Source organism: Stegodyphus dumicola, chromosome 2 (assembly GCF_044657685.1).
Source record: "Stegodyphus dumicola isolate Sdum_Otavi_A_Nest chromosome 2, ASM4465768v1".
Lineage (NCBI taxonomy): Eukaryota > Metazoa > Arthropoda > Arachnida > Araneae > Eresidae > Stegodyphus > Stegodyphus dumicola.
Window position 1 is genome coordinate 34,254,275 of NC_140769.1, and position 24,291 is coordinate 34,278,565.

A 24,291-nucleotide genomic window follows, 5' to 3' on the forward strand; every position below is an offset into this window, starting at 1 on the left:
CGAGGTTCGAGGTTGACTGCATAAGCATTTTCGAAGTTTTCTCCATCTGTAATGTGGATTAGAGCCAGTTTACCTTACCCGCTTAATGACCGAATTTATATTAAAATTTATGCCGAAAATCTCTGATTTTGTTATACCATTTTATTATCTGCAGATATCACCAGATGTGCCTTTGTAAAGGGAAAAAAAAAAAAAAAAAAAAAAAAAAGAAAGATTATTATGATTTAGGGCTTTACCCGAGTTAACTTGGGGTTCAATGAAGTAGCCCCCCACAAAAAAAGAAAACTAGCCAAAAGTAATACAGAACTGTAGTCTACGTAGTAATAGCTAATAAGAGCTAAGGTAAAAATCAAGTAAATATATTTTATAATCTATAAATGTTATTGACAGTATGGTACAGTCTGAAACATGGTGTAACATATAGCGGCACATCACACTCTGGACAATAATACGGCTCGAGGGTAATCAAAAAAGCCACTTGCATCCCTCTCACAGCTAAGAAAATATGTGCATGGCTGAGTGTCGATTGCCACGCAATATTACGGGCGATTTTAATTAATCGTAATTTCAGCGTAAAATTTTAGAATTCTATCGCGTAAAACAGCGTAACATTTAAAATTAATTTTTTCACTGTAAAATTTTCAGCGCTCGAGTTAACTCGTTCATAAGAAAATCGAAACGGCATCTATTCCCGAGATATCTCGAGTGTGGTCGTTAAGCGGTTAAAAAGTCCTCCCCGGGGTATCAATCCCTTTCCGTGTTGTGAGAAAAGGCGAAGCAAGTAATACGTGTTTTTAAATGTTAACAGTTTTTCTAACCTTCAAACATATTTTTAATTAACAATTTCATAGATCTGTTGTTTGGTACAGAGTCGTTATAAATTATCATGAATGTGTTCCATTTAAGAAGAGAAGATTTTCCTTGGAAAATGTATTTATCTCGGACATAATACATAATTTCTGGATCCAAGACATACATTTTTAACTGAAAAAAATCTTTTACAGGATTTAATCCTTAAAAAACAATCCTTTTACAGAAAAAAAAAAAAAAAGGAACAGCGATCATTCCAGGTTTTGGTTGCAGCTATACTTATCATTCTATCCTTAAATCAGATCCCGAAAATTTTTGTTGAAAAAAACGTCCGATTTTCTTATATGAAGAATTTCATGCAGCAACATTATTCAAGAAAATTCCATCCGAAGACAAAACTGGAGGCTTTCCGTCATCATGTTATGCCATTTTTTTGTAAATATAAAAACTGAAGCAACGAATTTAAAAAGAAATTGTAAAACTGATGTTGGAAATTAAAAGAGCCTCGTAAAAATTTCCTTACTTAAGACACTTTAGTACTAACAGACGGAAAAAAAAAATTAAGAAATATATATTGTTTTAAGGAATAAGGAGAAGGGTTCTGCAGAAACATAGTCTTCCAACGGGAGGGCGGAGATAACATAATAAGCGTAAGAGAAAATGCATAGAAAAATCGCGGTAACAGAAAGCTACAGTAAATACGAAATTAAAAATTTTATTTGGGGCTTTTATAATTTTAAAAAATGTAAAATGAAACTCAGCTGTATTGAAATTTTAAATTTGAGCGGAAAAAAAATGTGAACGAGCTAATTCAACTTCGAAATTTCGTTTTTTTAAATAGCGAAGAGTTTTAAAAAGCACAAACACGGCAAACATTTTCTTTACTAAGAAAATTGCGTCTTCTTACTCTGCCTGGTTGTGCTTTAATGCTCACTTATTCCACGTTCGTAGATGTAATTCTTCAGAAATCTCGTCATTAAAGCTGGTAAAGGAAATAAGGCTACCTACGAACACGCAACATAAGAAATTTAAATCAGCCTATTCATGAATGATGTAGAGGGCTCAAACAAACCAAGATTAGTAAGAAGACAGACCACCGGTTTCTAACTCAAACTGCATGCAGTCCAAATGCACGATCTGAAAGCAGCTGAAGAGCCTATTTAACAAAAAAAAAAAAAAAAAAAAAAAAAAAAAAAAAACCCTAAATCTTAAATTTTACTTCCTATTAAAAAATTAGGAAAAAAAATTCAAATATGTATTTAATTTCTGTTTGAAATTTAAATGTGAGAAATTTTTGTTGGTTGTACGTTGTAATTCAAACGTATTGACAACTAAGCATTAAATTTTCAGACACTTTAATTTCAAATAATTCTAATATAGTGAAATAAATAACCACTAAATAACTTACTTTAACTAAAAATAAACAAATCAGGTAAATTTGAGAATCGATAATGACTATGTATTCTGTTTCTTTCATTTATTCAATTTTTCTTCAACACACGCAGAAAACGTACGTATGTTTGTACGCATGTAATTATAAACTTTGTATCTCACTACAGCTTGGCACTTGATGGCGTTTAGATTTTGATAAAGTTTGTAACACTGGAAAAAAGTTGCGTATGGGATCGTAGATACTCATGCTTATCGATCAATGGGATTCTTTTCCTAAAACTCAGTAATAATCCTCTACGAAAGAAACTGTTCACATATAAATTTACACCCAAATAAAAAGATTATTCTTACTGCAAAAATTCGTAACTGCGTTTCATCCATACTTTTCAAAAGTATGGATGAAAGTTAATCAAACTTGTATCTTCTGGTGCGTTATTCACATTCATTTTTCTTATTAATGAATTTTAAGTGGTTCTGTTTCTATGTTGGCTCATAAACTGATGTTTTTTTAATAATTGTTGTTTGTTTGGATAAAGAAGTTCCAAAAACTTAATCAAACTATCCTTAAGGAATGAATTCACCATCAGTAAATGCTTTTGATCGTTTTGCAACGATGTGCACGAAAGGAAAACTTGCGAACTGTAGCTTTACTAGATTTATTTGCAATAAAAAAAATTTGTTGTCATTATCTTAAATTAGAAACGGTGAGTTACCAAACCTCGGGATAGTGAGTAGCGATGCTGACTGGTGTACCGAAAGATCCGGCTTCGAATCCTAGAGAAGGAACTGATGTTTGTAAATGCATAGTTTGCAGCATGGGGGCACATTAAATATGCGGCAGGCCGAAAGTCCTCTCGAGAGGTTGATGGTAGGGTGATTGGTGGGAGACCTTCGGACCCGCTCCCTCGAGTCTCTCCATGAAAAGTGGGGGTGGAATTCAGCAAAGTCTTTTGCCAACGAGAGGCGCGCAATCTTGCACTCCTTGCCACGTAAAATTTTGTGGGCTTGTTCTGATGTTACTCTCCAGACAAGTGAGGTAAGTCACAACAGAAACAACTTAAACGGTGAAAAGAAAAGGCGAACTGATCAATGTTTAGGTTCACAGAGTATTAAGTGTTTCCATGCTAATTTTTTTTTACATTCATTTTAATATTTATATTTGGGATGTAAATTGATGAAGATATCCAGAGCACTTGTAAAATCGTTGGTGCTTACAACTGTAAAAAAAAGGCTCAAAATTTTTAATTAACTTTTTTGTTTGCCTGTTACGTTTCTTTACAAAATTTATAAGAATTGCTAATACGAAAAATACCAACTCGATAGCCCAAAACACTAGAAAATATCAAAATGTTTAATTTAATTATTCTTTGATCTGAAGCTGGGGATGGCAACAGCAAAGCAATTTAAATCGAATCCTAAGTTTTATTTCCAAAGAGAGTTAAGATGTTATTTAATTAAAACTGACAATTTTAAGATTCCAATAATACAATCAATAGACATGTATAAGCATTATTATTATGATCTAGTTTTACGAGCTGCGAAAACTGTTTTGATATTAATTTTAGGATATGATGAGGTGAATGACATATATTAATATTAATTTTAAGACATGAGTTACCTACTTCAGTTATTGCTTACTTTAGTAATTATTTAGTTATTATTAGCCAAAAGAGGCAATTTGCCCAGAAGGGCTATTTATTTCTCTTTGACATTTTGCATTGCGTCACTAAAAACGGCGTTTCACTTTGCAAATTGTTGCCACCAAATGTTAGAGACTTGCATAATACAGGGTGATTATAATTAAAGTTTAAGTTTCAAAACGCTATAAAAAAAGAACCACTCATGGAAATGACGTCAAATTTGAAAGGAATGTTATTGAAGAAGGCGGAAAGCGTATGGCAGAAGAAAAAATTTAGTTTCAAAAGTTAGCAACAGATGGCACTGCAAGCGGAAGAAGACGTAAATTAAAATTTTAGTTAAATTTCAGTGTTATAAAGCCGCCAGGTACCAGGCTGTTCCTCATTTCGCGTCTCAGACGTTCGCCATGGGTGTTTCACTGCAGGATCGCGTCTGCTGGTAAAGCTGTATTACAAGAATGATGATTGTGCAAGAGTAGCTCTGCAAAAATTCAGGACACTGAAGGGTATAAAAGAAGGCGTTGGTCCAATGAGTGTCGTAGGTCTAAAGAAAATGATGCAAAAATTCGAAACGACAGGTTCGTTTGATGTGCAATCTGGTAGAGGGAGAAAACGAGTGCATTCGACGGTAGTTGAAGAAGTGGCCACAGCATTACAAGAGGGGTCGGCCGGTGGTGTGCAACCGTGCAGTGCACGAGAAATTGCCTGAACATTGGACAGGCCTACGAGCGCGGTGCTGAAAATTGTACGAAACATCCTGCAATGCTATCCGTACAAAATTGGCCATGTGCAGGAGTTGCTTCCGTCTGACTTGACAGCTAGGGAGACTTTTGCGTTAGAATTCCTGGCTCGCATGGAAGTGGATAATGAATGGCCGTGGAAAATTGTGTGGACAGATGAAGCCCATTTCCATCTGATAGGATACGTGAATACCCAGAATTGTCGAATATGGGCAACAGAAAATCCACTGGCAACGCACCCCGTACCACTTCATCCTGAAAAGGTCACGGTATGGTGTGGCTTTACGGCATCATTCATCCTACAACCATATTTTTTCGAGAAGACGGGTGCTTCCGGTCCTGTTATCGCAAACCGTCACTGGTCAGAGGTATGCATCGATTTTGCGCAACCACGTGATTCCAGCTCTGCAACAGCGTAGACGTGTGGATGAAATCATTTTATGCAAGATGGCGCTCCTCCGCACATTGCATATCCCGTGAAGCAGCTGCTGAGGCGCCATTTCGGAAATGCTCGAATTATCAGCCGTCATTTCCCTACAGCCTGACCGTCCCGATCGCCTGATCTTACTCCGTGTGATTTCTGGCTGAGGGGATATCTGAAGGATGTTGTGTTCCGTGCTCCAACTGCAAATTTAGCGGAATTAAAGGCACGCATTTCGCAACACATTCTGAACATCACCCCGGAGACACTGCGATCCGTTGTGGAACATGCTGTTTGTCGCTTTCAACTTGTTGCACACAACGGTGGACACCATATTGAACATGTTTTGCGCCAGTCTCGCGACAGTTCCGAACTGCTTTGATGAATGGTTCTTATGCGGTATGTCGCCGCAAAACTCTTGAAACCGATTTGTCCCTTTCGATGTGATATGTACAGTCATGCAAATAAAATTATTCAACAATTCTAATTTGTCAATGCGTTTTAATGTGTAACTTCCACCTTAACCCGTTGTTTTACGAATCATTTCTCGTTTCTCGTCGTGATTTTCCCGCTTACAGCGCCATCTGTTGCTAACTTTTGAAACTAAATTTTTTCTTCTGCCATACGCTTTCCGCCTTCTTCAATAACATTCCTTTCAAATTTCACATCATTTCCATCAGTGGTTCTTTTTTTATAGCGTTTTGAAACTTAAACTTTAATTATAATCACCCTGTATTTAAAAAAAATAAATAATAAAGAATCTGCATGAATGTAGGTATGTTTCCTTCACTGTGAAAAAACGACGGTACCTTGAGACATCGAATTTTGAATAACGCAGTTCTCCACTCGAATATGGGCCTCTGGAAGCCCAAATTTGGAATTTGGAATTTGTTTTATAACCTATTTCATATTTTGTAACATTTAAAGGAATTTTTTATTAACAAACTCAACGATTTCAAAGCGAGCAATGGCTACACTGTACGGAAGAAAAAAAAAAAATCTCCAGCGTGCGAGACTGTGTATTGGAAATTCTAAAAATATGCTCTTTTTAAATTATTTTGTGATATTTCTGTTGAATTGAATTTTATGGTTTAAGTGCGAAGAGCAGGATATTTAATAAATATAGGTAACACACAAAACGTTTAAAAAAAACACCCTTTTGGGCGTAATATAACATTCGAAAGCTTTCACATCTTATTTTTTTTTATTATTATTATTTATTATTGTTCTAGTTATTCGTTAGGGAATCAGAGGCTTAATAACAAACCAAATTTAAGGAATTTTAATGCCCTCATTTCACCTTTCAACATTTCAAATTTTTCTTCATTATTGTTTTATAACGGCGGTGTAAATTGCTTTCTTCTGGTGTTGGTGTTCATTTTAAGGTATGCAATTTTATGTAATATAACATGCAAAAAAGTACAAAATGCGACATTAATTTTGAAAAATACGTTCTTCTTCGTCCACTTTTCTTTTACACTTGGCAGAGCTTGCAATTAAATCTCTTAATATTCCCTAATAATCTCTCACTATTATAATTTTATTTACTACTTCAAGGTCAAAGAAATGAAATTTTAAAAGCAGCACTCAAACTGTAATAACTAAAGTATAATGTAACTGTAATAACTAAAGTGTAACTCGATGTAACTAAAGTATAATATCTAGCAATAAGCACAAATAAATCAGTTTCATAAATCGTACATTTGTTTGTCTCTATTTACACAACAATATGATCTGGATATCAACAATATGACTGCCCAATATGGCTAATATCAACAATATGCAACTAACCAATCAATGGCAGGCATTACGAAAATACATATCAGCAGTGATAACGTGATAGGGAGAGAAATTGGAAACGCCACAATTTATTGACTGCTCAGATGCAGAAAGTTCTCTCGCCATACACCAGTCACGTGAGCTCTTATATAAGACCTCAGCAACAAAACTCCAGCCAATTCATTCTGTTTTTTTCGTCTCAAACACGTTAACCCTTTGCTGAACAGTGTGTCCGGTCTGGACACAGCTAAAAATTTCCTTCTGCACGCACAGAAAAATTGAATGAAAAAGGATTTATAGGTTACTCTGAATCTTCTCTATTTATAGTATATGGCAGCTCAACACAAACCAGTCCATATATTTTAGCCATGTTTAGTTTTTCATGTTAGTTTAGTAGCCTAAATTTCGAATTCGGGAAGAAAGAATCAAGTAAGAGTCAAGTAATAAAAAAATCAAGTAATCAAGTAATAAAAAAGAGATATATAAATATATATATATAATTCAATTAACTAAAATTCAACTAGCTAATTAGCTTAATTCAGTTAGCTAAAATTTTGAGTTTGAGCTAGCTTTTAAAAAATTACCTCGAGCTAATTTTTTAAAAACTGCACGTGTCATTCTTACAAAATTCTTGGCACTATGGCATAATTTCAATCGTAGAATCGAAATATGGAAAAAATTGGCATGTCATTTCAGAAAACGTCCGATTTTGTGTCAAAATACTTATATTAGAACAATGCCATATACAAATCTAATACATATATTAAGTCATGCTTTTGAGACATGAAAAATGCAATTTGAATTTCGTCAATCTGCTCAGTAGAACGGGAGATATAGAACTGTCCCCTTTTGTTTCGCTGTATTTATCGCAATGTGAAAAAACGACGTACCATCAAATTCTGAATAACGTACTCCTCCACTCCAACATTTACTCCTGGTCGCTCGAATTTGTTTTATCATCTTTTTCAGATTTTGTAAAACTTTAACGAAATTTTGATTAACAAACTCAAAGGTTTCAAAACGAGCAGTGGGAATACTGCACGGAAGAAACAGTTTTTTTCCAGCGCGCGAGACTGTCTATTGGAAATGCTAAAGGTATACTGTTTTTAAATATTTCGGGGTATTACTGTTGATTTGATTTATGTGGTTTAAGTGCGAAGAACATGATATTTAATAATTAAAGGTAATATGCCAAACGTTAAAAAACGGCCCTTTGGTCATTTTAACCACGTGCTGGTTCAGATTTCTTTTAACTTTTTGGATGAAGAAGCATGTTGGAGTACAATTCACAAGTAAATTTAATTAAAACAAAAAGTCTTTCAGATTTTATATTACGCCCAAATGGGCATTTTTTTTTTTTTTTTAATGTACAGACGCATACACATTTCGACAGCATTTGGACTAACGCCACATTGTGCTAAAAATATTTAAACATAGCATATCTTTATAAATTTCGAATAGAGAGTCACGCGCTAGAGACAAATATGTTTTTTTTCCCTATAGTGTTGCCACTGCTCGCTTTTAAATCGTTGAGTTTTTTAATCCAAAATCCGTTAAAGTTTTACACAATATGAAATACGCCCCAATAAAACAAATTCCAAATTCGGGCTTCCAGGTGCCCATGTTCGATGGAAAATTATGTTATCGAAAATTTGATGTCTCTAGGTACCCTTGTTTTTCGCAGTGCAAGAAACATACATACATTCAATGTAGATTATTCATTATTTACGTTCTTTAAATATAACACAGGACGATAATATTTTGGGCAACAATTTGAAAAGTGATTCGGACATTTAAATAATTCGATCAAAATGCCGTCTTGAGACTAATAGCCCTTCTAACGTCCATTTGAGCTAATTAAAAAGTGTTACCGGTTATTATTTAGTGATATATCGGAGAGTATGTGTTTGCATTATAAATCAATTCAATAGTGAAAGACTATGAGCGCACTCCGTGGGCTTATAGTCTTTCACTATTGAATTCAAAGAGGGTAAACTCTTCTGAACAAGATGACAGAATAGAAGATGATAATAATAATAATAATAATAACAATCGCTTCTGAATACATGAAATATAGATGATGATGATGATGATGGAAAACAATAATGAGTAAATATTAACTACAATAAATTCAATTTAGCGGGTAAGCAAAGAAAAAAATTTAGATTCTTGACTTTGTGGAATTAATTTCGTTAAAAATATTTTAGGCTTACATTTGACACTATTTAAATGCGCTCATTGCCGGTAGATAAGAAAATTTAAAGGTTCATTTCAACAGTCCTTCAAAAACACTTCTTACGCATATTTATTTCAAACTCCATAAGGATTTATGTCATCTTATAATTATATTAGTATTATAATACATTGGTATCTCATAATTTCTGAAGCATATCAGGAAATAAAGCAAATGACAGAAATGAATGAAATGAAGAATAAAGGGAATTGGTAAGGGGAAAAAAGAAGAGCTTTTTAACAAGAACCTCCACACTTAAAAAAAATTGCGTATTTTTGCGTGTGTATTAAAGACAGCAGGAAATGTTAATTTGTTAAAACATCTTCTATCTCGTCATGCCACACTTCCTTTTCTCATTGATAGAATCCTACCTCTATTTCGAATGTGACTGATAACAAAGACTACTACTACACACAAAGAATACCGCAATAATATAGGACAAGAGAACGCTTAATGGATTTTGCTTTAGGAAATACATCTCATCATTCTGTAATAAAATAAAGGACAAAAATTCTTAAAATTTTAATGTCATTGATGTTTCATAAACCCTACTGTATGCAATGACATGTTTTTTTAAGACAAAGACATGAAGAAAAACTATTTACCTTTAAACTATACGAGGAAACGAGACTATCCACAAATATAAGGATAAAGCATTTTTTTTTCCCCGGAATTCTCAATTTCTTTTTCTCTTTTTCCTTCTGATAACAGGCTACTTGAAGAAGAAAAGATGGCTGATGGCCAGCAGCAACCAAGGTCAGAGCAAGGAGGTTAGAATAGAAGGAGGGAAGGTTCAACTTAAACGATGAAGCGTGGCGGCCATCTTCCTGTTATCACCGTGACTTGTGCAAGGAAGTCTGTCATTGCAAAATTTTTTTCTTTTCTTTTTGAAGCATGTCAGCTTGTGTTGCGTATGGATGCACAAATAGATTCTCAAAAAAAATTCCGGGCATAACTTTTCACACGTAAGTATTGATTTTCTTTTTTTATGTAATATGACAACTATGTTAAAAAATATCACAATGTCATGTTTTCTTTCCAGATGTGAAAAAAAAGGACTTAAATAATCAAAACATGTTATGTAATATAACTATAATAAAAAAATGTTAAATACATTTTAATGTTTCTGTTTATAGCTGGTATCTTCCTTCCTTAAGATACAATGATATATGGTAGGATTTAAATTGTATAATTTGAACGTTTTAGGTAATTCTTTTATAACTTTCATGAAAAGTAAGAAATCATTTATTACTATTTTTATTAATTGTAAAGATGTTAAATAAAGCAATGCTTTTCTTTATATATTAATTATTATTCATTTTTTTAAGTTAAAAAATTTTATGCGTAAACTTACAAATTTCTGGCCAGTATAGTGATAAAATTATGTAAAATATTTACACAAATGAACATGTGAAAAGATATATCCAAAAACTTATATAGGTGTATTTCTGTAATTCAGCTTAATTAAAGGCAGTTTCTTTGAGATTAATAAATATGAAATGCGCATAAACTGAAATAATTGAAATCACATAAATCTGTTTTATTTTATTATGATTTATTTTCTTGTTGTTATAAGGTTGTTGGTTGTGAAAAGGATCTTCTATTTAAAGCTTTCATTTAAAAAAATGCAAACTGTGACTATTTTTTTAGATAATTATTTGCTATTAATTTCAGGTTTCCTAAAAATGCAGAACGAAGAGCAGCTCCTATACCTTAAACTTTGTATATGAAATGATTCTTTAATAAATTATGATAATATTGTGAATAAATCAGATTTATCACTTTTTAAAGGAAAAATTGGGAAGTACACCCAACAGGTTGCTAATGAAACCTAAGCAAATCCGTGAAATATGCAGAAACATCATTTTCTAAGGCTTTAATGTTATGCGCATGCATTTAGATTTCGAACTATTTCTTAATAATTTGCTGTACATAGTAAATTATGGATATCATCTTTATTACTTTAAAACAAAAATTCAACAATAGCGAAGCATTTCATTATAAATTTAACATATTTTTACTGGAAAATACATGCACGGAACAGCTTAGAAACACGTACATGTCACTAACGTAATGCAATGTTTTGAAGTCACAAACATGGATGCCGCTTGTCCGGCGGAGGTTTCAATCCCCGATAGTGGAGGAAACGGCGAATCCTCCCTCCTTCTATTCTAACCTCCTTGGGTCAGAGTGCTCGAAACCATGTGACATCCTCGTCCGGTCTCTAAAACACCAAGGCAATCTACATGCCCTCGGTGTTTCTTCAAACTAAACATGACATATAGCGGATTCACGATAGGGTCAAATGCACAGGGTTATTTTAAGCTTCTTGGAGTGAGTAAATCGTATTCCCGTGACTGTAGTAGTTAATTTGATCTCATTGACAAAAAGGTCCTGATTTGCATAAGGGCAAACAAGACATGTGCTCTCGGCTGCCACTTTCAGGGGGTCTCTAAATCCTTCTGTATTATTTAAAACAGGTAAAATTTCAAATATTATTTTGAAAGCCTTCGTTTTTAAAAATATAAAATTAGAAGAAGAAATAAAATTTTTATTTCTCATTTATTTATTGATTGATTTATTTAATCAGACACTAGATATTCGTCTTGCACTCTAAGAAGCGACGCCATATCAACACTAACTTGCATATTGGCTGTACAAATTACTTTATCTAAACGATATCAGTCACGAGTGTAAAACAAGGGTCCAGTGTCCCACGGCAGCGTGAGCAACACAAATATGGTGGGCCCCACTTAGCGGGGCCATCACATTTGACATTTATGGTGCCATTTGAAAATTAGGGTTCACGCAGGTTAATTGATTAAAGAAAGGAACTCCATGGCTATCCGCTTGTGGGAAAGGAAGCCTTCGTGGAGGACCGTCTAAGAGAAACTGTCTCGTATCCATATTACCTACAGAATAAACCACGAAAACTCTCATTCACCTAGCCCATTCTTCAGGATTCGAACCCGGTACCTATGCCATATGAAAGTCTTTTAACTCTCGTACACTTGGTCATATATTTGAATTATCAAACTGATAAGCAATTTAACTGTAAAATTTAATCTCAGTATAGTAATTCATTTAATTAAAGTTTGAAAGCAACTGAAGAATTCTTTGAAACTATGCGATGCCCTCGCCGGGTGTTGAACCTGGACGTCTCGAATACGCTCCGAGTGTGCTACCGTTACACTACGAAGGCATGCTGGAAGGAGGAGGAAAATACCTTATACAGTCATTACGTTTACTTCGGAGCACGAAAAAAGGAAAAATCAGTAGTGTTCTCGCCTGGATTCAAACTCCGGATCGTTCGATTGCCAGACAGACGGACTTCCAATTATATCACGAAAACACGCGGCAAAGAAAGAAGAATCTTTACATCTTTATCCAGTGTTCTTCCTCTTCGCCAAGAAAAGAGCTCGCTTTAAAATTTGTTTACATGTCAAGCATTATATTACATAATTATGTTAAGCAACTTATATTCATTCTACTTGACAGCGAATAAAATAACCTAAGACATATAGAAAAGCGAAATGTTTTTGTTTAAATAACAAAATGAAAATATAGTAAATTTTTAATCAGGATATATGTTATAATTTGCATGGGTGCTATCAACTACACTGAAAATAGTTAGGTGACGAGGAGGGGATCCAGTTTCATGAAGCATGTCTCACTGAAAAGTCAGTTAAGAACTTATATTCCTGCATGAAAAGTAGTTTGTATTATCTGACATTGCTGTTAATTCAACATTTATTATTTCTTCCTACTTTCTAAAGATTTGGTCTTCAAATGTTGTTTCTCAAGGGACTCATTAAACTATAATTTTTCGGGGGACCACACAGAGATGAGAAAAATCGTGTGCGTGGTCCCCGCAAGTCACCCTGTTTAAGCTTTTACGACGTGTCTCGCGACATGGTTCTGACATAGCAGACGCAACAATTCATTCCAGTTGACAGTACAAGAGACATAACAGCACAACCAGTGTCAAGAGATTTTAGCGTTCTGCACTGTGTCTGTCCTCAAAGCCTTTCGATTTCAGAAGGGCTGACAAATGATCTTGTTTTTCCTCTGATATCGTTCCAGATATAACGAATCAGAGGATATAAAATACTACTGAACAATTAAGGAGGCGTGGCTTATTTAATCTGAAAATTTTTTTCCATCGGAACGACACGTCAGAATGCTCCTGAATTCTCGACTACAGAGATCCAGAATGCTCTTGAACTCTGAACTAGAGAGACTCTCATTATCAGGATCCTCAAGTCAGGAGGACTATACTTCACTTCAATGATTGCTCTATGCTATCCATGAATTATTAAAAAATGTTTCGCGTACAGTTTCAATGGTTTGTTTCGGCGAAACGCGATATAGAGTTAGCTTGATTCGAAATTCATTAAAAAATAATTTCCCCTGATTAGCCATAATGAGATTCGAATTAGGCTAATCTGCCATTTACTGCTTCTTAGTTTTTAATTTTTGCTCAAATAATTTGTTTGTACTACTAATGTTTAAATATACCTTAATTAGATTAGCATATTGCTTACTATTAGTATTGATTTTTACTTGTAAATATTCAAATGTTGTATTTTTTCTCTTGTAACACATTTAATTGCAACTAATTTTGCTTATGTTAATGTTTTCACGGAACCACAGTATTTCAGCAGCTTTTTAGCGTACGAACTAGGATTTTTCTTTTAACCTTTTTCTAAATTTTGCAGCACAATGCGCAAAGTTTTTGACCACATAGGTCTTTTATCGTTTGTTCTTATTACTTTACTTTAAATTGTATAATGTACCGATCATCATACCGAGTCAGATGCGCCATCCACAATTTCTTTCCTTAAAGGACACCATCCTCGGAACAGCAAGCATTGAAAAAGGCATCGAATATACAGTGTTATACCCACTTTACATTGAGATAAAAAGAAAATTATTATTTAATTATTAAGTTCTCGTAAAAACAGATCTTTTTCGTATCATTTTAAACAGCAATAACCATGGAAATAAAAAAATATTATTTAATTCATATTTTTAAATGTTTGAAATTGTGGTCTGGATGGTATTAAAAAGTTCCATGGAATTTTGCTTTTGACTTGCGGAACCCCTAAGGAGCTGCATGGGATTCAGTCTCAGGAACGATTTGTAGAACAAACAATCAGTTGAAGAAACAATCAGAAGAAACAATTTGTGCAGCTAGGACTGAGGAAAGCGGTCCACTCCGCATAATATCCCCCCCCCCGAAACAGGAAAAGGAATTAGATAGCACGTTTGAACACAAACAGAACCATAATCTTAAAAGCTGTTAAATTCTAAAAGTAACTCTATTATTACTATTTAACTCACTGTCATTTTATTAGAGGAAAATTTTATTAATCAAATGTAAATAAAAGTAGCAACATTTCGTTATATTACCAAATTTGCATTTAATATGTGCATTTAACATTGAGTAAATGGGTATCTCGGTAATTTGTATTGAAATTGAATAAATGCAATTGACCACTATCTTAGCTGTAACTGTAATTCCACCCTCGAATTGTTTTCCAGTAATTTCTAGAAGCAGAAAGTACTAGAAATCTCGCGTCCGGTTGAAAACCGTTAAAGGGTGAAGAGAGAGAATCTGCTCTCAATTGCTTAGTTAGCTGCTGTTGTTATTGTTGCGAGTTCAGTGTGAGATCGGATTAGCTTTCTTTTTAGATATGCTCTGCATTGCGTTGTGTTTTAGCAGTTTGTAGTGTAACTACTCATTATACAGTGTGATACTGTGAATAAACAATTGTACGAATATTTCTGTGGAAAAATTCCAGAGTTCTGAAATATTTCTTTTGATAAAAATAAATTTTTATTAACCAATTATCGGACTTGTACATTCAGTCTATTACGAACCCATACGCACGCAACAGAATTAAAAGTTCAATTTTTTGCGAAATCAATTTATAAGGTATTTCTCCCGCCTTCTTAGCGTACCTACGTAGCGTAGTGGTCAGCACGCTGGGCGTGTATTCCAGAGGTCCGTGGTTCGATTCCCGGCGAAGACGTTGCTCATTTTTCACTTCTTCCAGTTTTAAAAATAACCTAATGACTCTACAGTGGCGCCCGAACTAAAAAAGGGTGGTGGATAATGCTTCTCCACACCCAGGATCTGGCGATTCGGTACCCTAAACCCAGTCGCCCTTTAAAATGTGGAGTATATAAGTTGTTTCTCCCGCCTTCTTAGCGTGCCTTCGTGGTGTAATAGTCTGCACGCTGGGAGCGTATTCCAGAGGTCCCTGGTTCGATTCCCGGCGAAGGAGTTGCTCATTTTTCACTTCTCCTGCTTCCATAAAATACCTAATGTCTCTACAAATTGAAAATGTTTATCTCTGAATACCTCAATAGCTTCAACATGATTTAAGAACTTCATACGTATGAAGTGCGTTATCAGACTGGAAAACAAATTTTATGCACCCCCCCCCCCGTCGAGCAAAACATTTTCAGGAATTCGTATGGCTATATCATTTTGAGGTAGAATTTTACACTTGATTGGTTGACCTACGCGCAACATGGAGTTAAAGGCAACCTTTTCAGTCTCAGTGTTAAAGTTTCGGGTGGAAAACTAGTCTATCAAATAGGTCTTGAAAAACACGTTTTTAGATAATATTGGCCTGTTGTGTTAGCCACTTAAAAGGAAAGGGGTGTTTCAATAGCAAAGCAGGCTAAAATTAACACAATTTGAAATTCTTCTAACTTCTCTTTAAATATATAGCTGAAAGGGTTGGTAATCAGATTTCATTGAAAGCGATAGATCACCAGTTTTTAACTGTCACAGACAATGTTTCTGAGATAGAAATACTTTTTAATGACAGTAAAAGAAGAATTATAATGGTAATACATAAAAATGGTAATCGACGGATATTGAAGTTAATGACGACAGCAACAGCAATGAGGAAAATGTAAATGTTATGCTGCTGATTTAGAATAATATGTGGTTCTTTAATATAATAATTTCTGATTGACTTCATGTCCACATTATTACAAAAGGAAGAAATCATTTCCAAAATAAAGGTATAAAAATAAATATTTTGTGTTCAAGAAAAATAAAAACCAAAACTAAAGGAAACCTACGTTGCTTTCCGAAAGAGAATTTTTTACAAAGAAATGTCTTATAGCGAAAACCTTCTGCAATCAATAGATGGTATATTAATCGGTCATCAATCAATTATATTTATGTTTCTGTCCTTTGTTCGCTGTTACTGAATAAGACAAAGCATCAAAGTTTGTTAGCAGATTTCAGAAACAGTGCAAACTTGAAGAGAAAGTTACTTATCATAAAACCTCAGATGAGCATTTATAAAAACCTTGGCAAATTGAGTTGTTGTTATTATTTTCGAGTCCATATTTCATTGAAATATTTACAGCCCCCATGCCGGAAAGACACTATACATTTACAAGTATCCATGCCTTCTCCGGAATTCGAATTTGATCCTTCTGTACGATAGTCAGAGTCACTAACCACTATCCCGTCTGGACGACTGATAATTTAAGCAATATTATATTATACAAGATAAACACAGAATTAATCGGCAGCAAAAAATATAGATGAAAGAATAGTAATTATTATGATGATCTGGTTGTTGTATATAATGCTACCATTAGCCAAACAAAATCTAGCGTTTCCTAACGAGAATTCCATGAAAAGGTATAATATATTTCTCCCTCCTTCTTCGCATGTCTTCGTGGTGTAATGGTCAACACAGGTCGAATTTATTTCAAAATATAACATCCCATGAGATGAAATGCTAGCTATTACCAGAGGTGCGAAATGAATTTATCAGTATTTTGTAAAACTGGACGAAGGGCAAACTCATCGAAGATACTACTGTGGCCACAACATCACACCTGATGTTTTACATAGAATTCTAAATGGGCGAATTTGTTATAGAAAAACTGATAACAGAAGAACTCAAATCAAAGCAATATTTTGGGGATTTTTAAAAGAAAATGCAGGTGCTAATTTTCATGATGACATTTTTTCAGAAACTTCAAAATGGCAGGCTAGATATGGCGTATCTCTCTAAAAGATAGGATTACACAGCAAATATGGATGGCTAATATTTCTGGCGCTATGAGCTTAGGTGGTAATTAAAGCTTTTTCTAGAATAAGGCATCTCAAACTTTCCTGAGGACGATTTACAAAAAATTTCTTATATGTCTTAGATAAATTCAAGTATTATTTTCTTACATTTTAAAAGATTTTGAACACAAATGTTTAAATTTAAAAAACATATAATTCGAAAAAAAAAAGCTTTTTTCCATTGTTTCTGAGAATAATCTACAAACCGGCAATAAATGAACAAATAAATTAAAAAATTAAAAAATACTCCATTCCTTTCTGACTCTTCATAAGATTTATTTTACATTATTTAACATTTTTAGAAATTATTTATTTATTTGATTTGATAATAATATTTATTGTTTCGCTTTTACGTAAAATTATCTCATTTTAAGTACCACAAATCAAATAACATTTCTTCCTTTTTAATCTTTTCAGCAGAAGTAGAATGAGATGGGATGAATTTATAACTCGAAACTAAGGTAAAATTATATACGTAACCGAGTTAGATAGAGCTTAATAAAACAGATTCTCCTACTTTGCTGCTGCTAAGAAGTAAGTGAGAAATATTGTTAATTCTAAATACTAATTATAGTTCTAAGTACACATTTAACTTATGTATCTATATTTATAATTTATTAATGAGATACCTAGCTCTGATGTCTTCATGACTGATGTTTAGATGTTAAAATGATGTTATATGACATAAAATTGTTACATATTTTCATATTTTTCTATAATTTAGGATGTTCCTTTAGAGTTTGCTAGTCAATCAAACTTAAACACAGTCCTCTTATAGCAAAAGAATTTAATCCTAATTCTGACCTCCATTTTTTTCCTTTTTTGTGTCATTTCATTGAGAAATGTAGTTGTTATTAAGAATGGTAAACGTCAATCAGTTAAAATTTCACCATTATATCTGAAAGCAAATGACAAACATGCACGAGAAGCGAATTACAATATTCAAGTCACATACTTGTCTTTCGACGAAAATATCAGAAATATATATTATTCAGCAAGTTTACCTTTTCGTCACAAAGGAAAAATCGGTCACTAAGGAAATTTTAATGCATGGATACTAAAATAATTTGGTAATAATATTCCTTATTTATTATTTTTTTTTCCATACATACGCTAAAAAGATGAAGTCGACTTTTCTTGCAGAATAACAATTACCGTAAGTGATATATGTGACTTTCTTACTCCTTTCGATTGACATATTTTGGCGTAAAAGTAGGAAATAATCATGAGTATTAGTTTCAATTAGTTCGATAACGCAACTACTGGATTGCTTTATGTGATTCAGGCAACGTCTTGTCCATCATTCTCTCTTTCTTTCCGGAAAAGAGTGATTACTTGAACTCCGAAATTGCGTCGCGCATGATGTCCGAAATTGCGTATGAGAAAATTCGCTTAATTCACGATCCTAATTGAATTTCACGCCCCACTGATGCCTTGGCGATCACACATGATTACTTGTTAAAGATCTCATTAAACTTAAGCCTCCGCACCAGCTTATCTAATGAAATAATTCATTTAAAACGGTTCAGGCTCCGTAAGTGCGTGCTTAAAAAAGTATGAAATTTTGAATGAAACGTTAATTCAGAAAATGCAGTTTTACAAATTTTAAAGCATGTTTTTTGTTCTTATTACGGTTTTATTAGCCCAAATGGCTATTAATTTCGTTTTGAAATTTTGCGTGGAAAACTTTAAAAGTCTGAATCACTTTTCCAATTCTTGCCACCAAATTTTTTCGCCCTGTGTTATATTTAAATAAATTATAAAATGAAGAACTGCATAAATGTATGTATGTTTCTCGCATTATGATAAAATAACGGTACTTAAAGCCATCCAATTTTGAATAACGCGCATCTCCACCCGAATATGGGCATCTGGAGGCTCAAATTCGGAATTTTTTTATTAGCTATTTCATATTTTGTAAAGCATTTATGAATTTTTGATTAAAAAACTCAACGATTTCAAAGCGAGCAATGGCAACAGTGTACAGATTAATCTCCAGCGATTCTTTATCTCCAACGCGTGAGGCTGTGTATCGGAAATTTTATGCTGTCTTTAAATTATTTTGTGATATTGCTGTTGTGCGGAGAACATAATATTTAATAAATAAAGGTAACACACAAAACGTTAAAAAACGCCCCTTTGGGCGTAATATAAAATCTGAAAGCTTTCAGATTTTTTTGTAAAAACATTTAATTATCACTTTAATATGCTTTTTATGTGAGTTTTCAATTAGTTATATATATTGTCTTTTTTGTTTGGTTGTTCCGTTCAGACCTTGAAATTAATTTTAACCATAACTCTATTCTCCTATGCATTTATGATAAAAATATGTTATTATATGGGAATTTGTTCACAGTTCAATATAAAAATCTTTTTATTTAGTTTGCGCTACTTAACGTTAGTACTTAAACGTTGATCATAAAATACATGTTCTGTTGAATTCTTAGTCTGCAAGAGACAATTCCTCGTCTGTTGCTATTTTAGTTTTCAAACGCTAACTGTATTAATAAATGTTTGCCCATTTAGCTTCAAAAATGTGTTCTGAATGTAAATTTTTGCATATAGTTCTGCTAAATCTAGTGCTTAAGAGTTTATAAAAAATTTGCAGGTCTTGGACAGCAAACTGTTTGATCAAATTACAGTTCTTCTTCCCTCATCTATTCGTCATGACGCCAAGTATACTTTTCACTTGTTTATTTTACCTCTCCGCATCACTGTAACAGCTTTTCTATCTCTATAATGCTATTTTTAATGTGAGGAATACCTTGATTTTGAAAGACATATTCATTTGCTTTAAAGAGCTCTTGTAATGATAAATTCAAGAATGTTTCTTTCATACAAGAAAAAAAACCCAAGAAGATTCAAGTCATTCAACTTGACGTCAGGTCCAATGTTCTCAGAAAACTACTCCGCCCCCTTCCATTTTGCTGATTTCTTATTGAGAGGGCATTCCCTCTGACGTCAAAGAAGCCACGTCTGACGCATTAGGATTCCGGCTGGAAGTAGCTGAGCTGACCAGTTCGTATGCCTACCACGATCACTGGAATTGCTTACCACGAACACTGGAATCTGCCTTGCGATGTCAAAGAAAAAAGATGAGGAAAAAACGCTTTATTATAGGAAATCACGTGGACTAAATGTACCAGATATCGTGTAATTTTGCCTTTTAATTTAATCTTTCGGTTTTCTTACTTGTTGATTTCTGTAAGTGAGTTCTTGTTTTTGGCAGGGAAGTGGTTGAGTTCATTCTCCATGATCATAAATTTAATGTAACGTAACGTCTAACCTTCCTATTAGAACGAGTTTCTTGATATAAAATAAAAATTTTCGAGTTTGTTTTTAGTTTACATGCTTTAAGTTACTTGCATTTACCAAGATTGTGCTTAAATGAGTTATCAAAAGATATATATAAAGAAATAAGAATATAGGAAACTTAATTCTTTCAGTTTATAAAACAAATAATAAAATTTTATATTTCTCTTCATAATTACTCTGCGTTTGAGAAAATTCATTTTGTATGACAAGATGATCTTGCATCACAAAACTGATTTATAAATGTAAAATTAAAAATCATATAAGTATCTGATATGTTTAGATAGAACAGGAAAAGAACAATATCAAGAAACGCTTTAAAATAAACTGCGTTCACTCTTAGAGTCGAATATCGTCGATGTGCAACGATCTATGCGCTAACTTTTATACTTCGACAGCATGTAAAAAGAATCCATTGATTCCTCACAAATTAATTATTTATCATTTACTAAAAAAATATTCAAGTAAAAAGAGATAAAACTGAAATCATATACTTTTCAAATGTATCTGAAATACTTTTCTGCTCAAATTTACTTAACATCAACGAGTTAAAATAATTCCAAAGCGTCAATTTTAGAATCAAACAAGTTAGGATGTTACGTAAGAGGCAATCGAAATGTTGTCTTTCGAGAACAGTATCATCTAACGGATTAGGTCAATTTCATAAAATCACCACTGATATTCAGACAATTGTCCCATCGTCGAACGAGGATGAATCTTCCTCTCTGCCTTGTAGAACTGTTGTATTTGCTGCACAATAAATACTAATACAGTCATTTTCCTATTAGCTTTCGAGAACAGTATCATCTAACGGATAAGGCCAATTTCATGAAATCACCACTGATATTCAGACAATTGTCCCATCGTCGAACGAGGATGAATCTTCCTCTCTGCCTTGTAGAACTGTTGTATTTGCTGCACAATAAATACTAATACAGTCATCTTCCCATTAGCGTCTGAAGCTTTGTCCTTTTTAGGAAGTTTTGTGAACTAATCATTTTGTCGTCTGTTCATAGACTGATCTAGTCATCAACTGCCTGCATGGTGTCATGAGGTCAAACATTCTGGACTTAGCAGTTATATTCTTCTCGATCGAGTTGATCATCATTCTCGATCAACTAACAGCAATTATCTTCTTCTCGATCAACTCATATGCTGTGTTGTATGACAGCTGTTGAAATTAAAGGTTGGTCCTAATGTCAAATAATGAAACAGTCAAACATTACAGCAGACGTTAAGCGACTTGTTGCTATGTTTGGAGAACAACAGAGACTTGAGAAGGATGTAACAGATCCTTTATTTAAAACCTAAATAAGATGAACAGAAGGCGCACTTGGTGTTTGCAAGTCTGCCAGCATTTATAGCAAGAAGTGTGTATATATAGAGGGTGATTCTAAATTGTTTTTACAAACTAAGAGGGGTGATAGTACCCATCCAGACGAGCAATAACTAACATAGAACATAGGGTCGCATTCCATTCTGAGAGGCAGAAAAGAGGGATATTAGAATCCAAACCTGAACTTACGACAGTGCTGCGAAAGTGAATGAATAAGACCAAAAGTTACGCAATAATTATTGTAATGTTTAGTGATTAATAATAATTGTATTCTTTAGCGAAAAACTCAGAGAAAATGCTCAAAATGCCGACCACGCGTTTCGTTTCACAGTTGACATCAGCGAAGGAACACCCTCTCGAAAATTTCTGGTGGTATCGTGCTAATTTTGTCAAGATATGGTATGTTGCACCGGTCAAACGGTATGGCATGATGTAAGGGCCTACCAGGTAATCACATAGGATACCTGCCCATACTTTCACGGAAAATTTTTACTGATGTTTATGAGGGGTAGGGCAGTGGGAATTGCTGTCAGACCAAGCGTGCTGACTGTTCACGTTGAAACTGCCTTCTCTGCTGAATGTTGCCTCATAACTAAATAATATTAATGTAGGAAATCGTGAGGATCGTTATTCCTCATTCTAAGCATCCACTGCACAAAGTCTGCCCGGCAGGGATAATCATCTGTGTCCAAAGATTGCACTTTTCGTATGTGGTAGGGCTGCATGCGTTCCTAGTGTAAAATATGCCACACTAAACTGGCTGAGAAATACCCATTTCGTATGCCACCACTCGCATACTTGTGGAAGGGGCTGCTTCAAATCTAGTCAAAACTCGCACTTCCCTTTCGGGCGTTCGTGCATTCCGCAAACGTCTTGCATTGCTTTTTAAAATGGCAAAAGAACCTGTTTCTCGCAGACTACGATCAACACTTCAAAATGGTTGGACGACTTGGAATCCGACGAGTTGGAAACCACTGCTGGTACAATCTTCGTGCTTCGCGTCCATTCTCTTTCCTTCACCCTATGTGAGGTGAATATCTGCCAGTTCCTTGTATGTGTACTCCTCCATAGCATTCACGAAAGTTTTCGGACGATGTTATCGAAAGCAAAGTTTTCAAGGGCACCATTTGCTCTTATTGGCTTTCTCATGTACAAAATAAGAGCAAAAGGCTGCTTCTTCTCAGTGTAAATTTGCCTACGATTAATTCTTGATAGTTTTAGGAGATAGTCTCCTTGTTTTTCATGGATGCATTTCTACGTTACTCTTTTCTGCCTCTCAGAGTGGAATGTGACCCTATTTTCTATGGTAATTATTGTTCATATGGATGGGTACTATCACCCCTCCTAATTTGTAAAAACAATTTAGAATCACTCTGTATATATAAAATTAGAGCATATTGGGTAAAACAAAGTATTATTATCCTATCTGAGAAAAAGGTGTAGGGTTAAAAAATATAGGTGTAAAAATTTAAAGTTGACAAAATGTCAAGTTATGCTTTTTGTACGTACGGGAATTTGAAACTACTCGGAACAATGGTGTAATGGAACAATAGTATAATCTTTAAAATTAAAATTAACCGTAATAGCAACAGTGAAAAATACAAAAAGCAATGTATATAAAAATGAAAAAGGTAAAAATCAAAATATTAATCTCCACTGTTACTGTTTCAAACAGAACTTGTCAAGGGGAAATATCTGAAACACTAAACCTGGACGATTGATGATGCATATCGCCCTTTTTGTTTAAAGTTTAAAGCTATTCTTTAACCATTTTCCAATTGGATATATTTTCGTTTGTAATATGAAAGTTGGCGCTCGTTATTTAAACTATTGTTGCGGTATAAGGACCAATGTAAAAAAAATTCCCAACTCTTCAGAGTATTTTGAAATAATTTTCATTATAGCAATCACTCGTCATTAAATAATTATTCTTTAAAATACTAGAGGTCATTATTAAACGGGAATCAAGTGCACTACGTTAGAAATCACACATATAATGGACAGAAAGATAGATAATCGAAAATATAATGGCAATTATATTTAAATCCACTTGGGAAATTTGCTGATAATCCAGTTAGTCTCCATATTTTCGAGTGCTGCGTTCTAACTTTAATGATGAACATCATTTTAATACTACACTCTAATGACAAAATGCTGTGCTCATATTAGCCACGCAGTTGAGAATATCAACCAGCTCCTCAAGCTATCTCTATCAAATGAACAACTTCTTAGAGAATGTCTAAAGGTTTCTTCAAACTTGGTTTATTTCGTGTAGATTGAAATCTTTCAATAATTCAACTGTCTTCTTAGTTTAAGCACTTACTAGTAGTACTGCCTTTGTTCACTAAAATTGGGTACTAAGATCTGCGATAGTCTTCCGTTCAGACACTAAACATCCTATGAATGACTGAAATCTGTATTCTGAGCGATAGCCGGAGCTCTATAGAGCACTTGGCTGAGTTGTGGAAACATGGAGACAGAACTACTTTGAATACTATCCAGCATGTGGGTTGTGTGCCCA

General features: G+C 34.0%; 1 protein-coding gene and 1 long non-coding RNA gene across 3 annotated transcripts in view; one reads left to right on the top strand and one right to left on the bottom strand.

Moving 5' to 3' along the window:
- LOC118203019 (patched domain-containing protein 3-like) overlaps nucleotides 1–24,291 on the bottom strand; it is a 331,935-nt gene that overhangs the window by 160,874 nt on the left and 146,770 nt on the right. The gene's annotated exons all lie outside the window — the stretch shown is intronic.
- The window catches only part of LOC118200771 (uncharacterized), a 123,959-nt gene continuing 109,456 nt past the window's right edge, over nucleotides 9,789–24,291 (top strand). The window contains exons 1-2 of the long non-coding RNA XR_015039399.1: nucleotides 9,789–9,977; nucleotides 17,543–17,656. This is a non-coding gene — a long non-coding RNA (uncharacterized LOC118200771). The remainder of the gene's footprint in view (nucleotides 9,978–17,542; nucleotides 17,657–24,291) is intronic.